The sequence below is a fragment of the Vicia villosa genome, unplaced genomic scaffold, assembly GCF_029867415.1.
Source record: "Vicia villosa cultivar HV-30 ecotype Madison, WI unplaced genomic scaffold, Vvil1.0 ctg.000011F_1_1, whole genome shotgun sequence".
Lineage (NCBI taxonomy): Eukaryota > Viridiplantae > Streptophyta > Magnoliopsida > Fabales > Fabaceae > Vicia > Vicia villosa.
Genome location: NW_026704941.1, coordinates 2,250,053 through 2,254,053, shown reverse-complemented (window position 1 = coordinate 2,254,053; position 4,001 = coordinate 2,250,053). Strand labels below are relative to the sequence as shown.

The window sequence follows — 4,001 nt, the reverse complement described above, 5'->3', positions numbered from 1 at the left end:
ATGATTACTTAATCACATGAGTTTGATTTTTTGAATCTCTTGCAACTTGGATGCTATAGCTCAAATGATTCTACACAATCCATTATGATATAATTGGAGTTAGAATGCACCAATTATTAGAGGTCCTTGCACGAAAATGACCAAAACCAAAGTTGGTCATGCCTTGAAATTTCACTTCATGTGCCTTACTATGATCAATCATATCTTCCTACTCAAAATTAATTTGGAGAAGGTTGAGCATAATTTGGAAAGCCATTGGCATGCACTTCAATCCATTAGTTTTGTGTCTCCTCAAAATCATTAAGGATCTTGGTAAACATGACCCATAAAGTTTGGAGAAAACTAGGGTTTTTCACAATTTTTGAACCTTGCAGCAACTTTGAAAGAATGCCTCGGAGGCGAGATAGAGAAGAGAGTTTGAGCGTTCAAGTGGCACCCTAAAGCAAGGGAAACTCGAGTTGCTCTTTGGTTTGAGTTTTTTATGAAATTGGGAACTTACGCTCGAATGGTTCCCTAAAGCAAGGGAGATCCAAGCACTCGAATGATTCCCTAAAGCAAGGGAGATTCAAGCTTCCATTCCCTTTTTATTAGTCAAACATTTATTAGTCATTTTTTAAGGTGTTTTCTTTGTATCTTTTAAGGGAATTAAAATCAAGCATTTGTTAAGTGTTTTAAAGTTGAAAAGAAAAAGAAACTAGCCTAAGTATGAAGGGAATTTCTACCTAATATTATCATGGTTTCTACCTAAGGCTAGGATTAAAGGAGACATGAAAATAAAGTCACAATTATAAGTCATAAGTAAGATACATGAGCAAAATTGAGTAAGGATACAATGGTACAAAATTATACACAAGCATGAAATAGCAAGTCAAAAACATAGTACAAAAATGAAGTAAAATACTACTATTTTTTATATGGAATTTTTACGAAAGAAATTGAATCAAGTAAAAGACTAAAAACAAATAGCTTTAAACTAATATTTTTTATGATTATTTTTATATGTCAAAATTGTGTTAAAGTCTAAAAAAAAACATGGGAGAAAAATCTAAGTAAAAACCTAAATTCTACTAATTTTCTAATGTGAATCAGGGGGTGTTAATTGAATTCATGGTGGTGAAGAGTAAGGGCGCTGGGCCCAACAGGGAGAGGCCCAAGAGATTGTTTTTCTTACAGAATTTCTATGCCAAAAATACAATGGGCTCAGGGGTGTAGCTAGCAATTTGTGATAGCCCAGCAGTGGTTTTTTTTTTGTATAGTTTTGATCAACACAAAAAGGCGGATACGGGCCTTCGGGGGTTTAGGAAGCAATTGGCCCAAGAGAGTTTGATTCATCATCACGTTTTATTCAGATTTTAGAATTAAAATAGAGAAAAAAAAACAAATAATTAAAAGATAAAAAAAAGATATAATTGAAAGGGGATTATGGTTTTCAGAATTGTGACCTTTGACCTTATTCAAGGAACTCTCTTCTTCCCCTCTCGATAGACTCGGAGGCGCCGATGACTCTCTCAAGCTCTTTCTCCGGCAACGCAAGAACACGACACCGCCACGAATCGGACTAAGAGCATCTCTCCCTCTCGTTTCTCATACTCGATCTCTTATTGCCATAATCAAATCGTTTCTCTTCGATTCAACACAACATAACAGAATCCCCAATCGGAGGAGAGGCCACAGTCAGCTCGGGTGCGAAGTAAACACGGAGAACGGCGAAGGAAGCCCCGATTTCAGGTAATACCACAAATTCCTCTTCTTCTTGTAATGCTTCTTCTTCTATCTTCTTTTAGTTTTTTTTCTGAAATTTCTTCTTCCCTTTTTTGCTTTTCTGCGTACCGGCGTGCTCTGTATGCGTTGAGAGTTAAGGCGATATTGAAGAGATGATGATGAATATTGAAGGATGAAGGTGGATGATGAATGACTGAGAATGATGCAGTGATGAAGATGATGGTGTGTAGGTGATGAGAAGTGAGTTTGTTGAGGATGAAAGGTGGAGAGTGAAGTGAAGAGAGTATTGGAAGGTTGATGAATAGAGAGAGAGAACAAAAATGGTGGGGATTGAAGATGTGTGAAAGTGGTGAAGAAGATGGTGGTGGTGATGAAGAGATTGGAGAAGAGTGAAGGATTGGTGAAGTTGATGAAAAATGGGGAGAGCTGAAAGAATGGATCGAGGCTCTGATTTATAGAGATTCTTCAGGTTTGTTTCTTTTCTGATTTTTCTGTTGTATTCAGTTATGCTTCTGTTTTGAATCTGTTAGGATTGGTTAGTAACTATACTAGGTTGTTAGAGGTTGTTAGAAGTTTGTTAGGATCTGTTATAGGTTAGTTAAGTTAGTTAAGGTAAAAAACTGTTAGTTTTGATAGGTTAGGGAATCTGTTTTCAGTTATTGGCTATAAGGCTGTTAGTTTTGGTTAAAGGGAAAATGTTGTTTGAGAGCTAGGTTGTTGGCTTACTGTTAGAATTAGTGAAAAGGGCTGAAAGTGCAAAAGAGTTAGTTGCTATGTTAAAAAATTAGTTAGGCCATATTGGGATGTTAGTGGAGAGTTGGGAAGTTATGATTAAGAGAAGAAATTAAGGTAATAATTCTGTTAGTTCAAAATCAATGGGATTATGGCAGTTAGAAAATGAAAGCAGTTGGGAATTGGTTTAAAATGAATTTGGAATATGAATGGTTTTGTTTATGAATATGTGTGGGTTTGTGAATGTGTTGAATCTGTTTTTGCAGGGTTGATTGTATCTATTTTTTCTTTTCCGAACCGATGCATTTTTTGTTGAAGTTGTAAGCTTGATATTGGTTTTGTAGATGACAACATGCATTGTTTACCGGCAACTTGCTGCAGCTTTAACTTGAATCAGATTCGTCCTCAGATTTTCCGGGAAAGAAGGCTTTGAGAAGACCTCGAATCAGAATTGGCACGAAATCCTTATACCGTTGTGGAGCTGAGAGCATATCTAGACAACTGCATGTTTATCAGAACTTGGCAACAGGCTGTTTGATGTAATCTTTTTTGTAATTTCTTTTTGTGATGTATTTGTAATGAATGAGACTTGTAGTGACTTTTGGTATAGGATTTATAATGGACTGAATTTTGAATCTTTGTAATGGAAACGGTTTTTTGCAATGAACCTGTTGTAATGGAATTGGACCTCCCCTTTCTGGTTTGATCCAGTTTTGTAACTTATGAGAAACTTGTATGACCAGGAACTTTGTGTGTCCATTAATTTGTAAAGTGATGTAACTTTGTTGATTCTCATTGGTATTGAATGAAAGTTCTTCTTCTATATAGTGTTCCACAATTTCAATGAATGCTCTTCTTTTTTTTACATTCTTTTCAAATCTCTACTTTGTCTTTATTCAATAAACCAATGCAAACCAATGCTTTCTGAAAGGTTAACGTCCTTTCCCCCTAAATTGCAACATATCCAACCTTAATCCATAAAAATCACATGAGCCAATATATTAGGGAGCACCACGTGAAATAGAGTGAGATTTTAATTCAAACACCGGGTACCATAAATAGCGAAAGAGAACTAATCATAATTGTCCTGCCTAAACTAGTGGTAGTTCAAACATTGAGAAGCAACTCAATCACCCTCAGTTGAAGTGATCTCGCCAAACCCCAAACACCAAAAAATGCAACCCTGATTTAAACTCCTTGCAGCCTTCGACAATGAATAACCTTGTTTTTGAGGATATAAATCAAATTAAATCATCTGATCACCATAAGAAAATGAATAGTTACTAAGAGCCACAAAGAACATCCTTACATCCAAGATCCTTGACCATTTTCAAATTATTGATGAATGAATACATGATACGTTAGATGACCTAATGAATGTATGCGGATGAAATGCAAAGCCTAAGCCAGTTAGAAGTAAAATTAGATGGGCAAATTTTGGGGTGCAACACCTGTATACTAACATCCAAATGGATGTGGTAGCATTGCTTGTGGAATTTCATCTTCCTGTACACAAAAGTATCTGTTAGCTTAGCCTCTTTTACTTT

The 4,001-nt window shown here is 35.9% G+C and overlaps 1 long non-coding RNA gene across 1 annotated transcript; it reads left to right on the top strand.

Annotated features, from left to right (window-relative positions):
- The first annotated feature begins 1,366 nt into the window (after window positions 1-1,366).
- LOC131621765 (uncharacterized) lies at window positions 1,367-3,121 on the top strand. The gene is made up of 2 exons (XR_009289678.1): window positions 1,367-2,191; window positions 2,799-3,121. It is a non-coding gene; the product is annotated as an uncharacterized LOC131621765 (long non-coding RNA).
- Window positions 3,122-4,001: the final 880 nt, after the last annotated feature.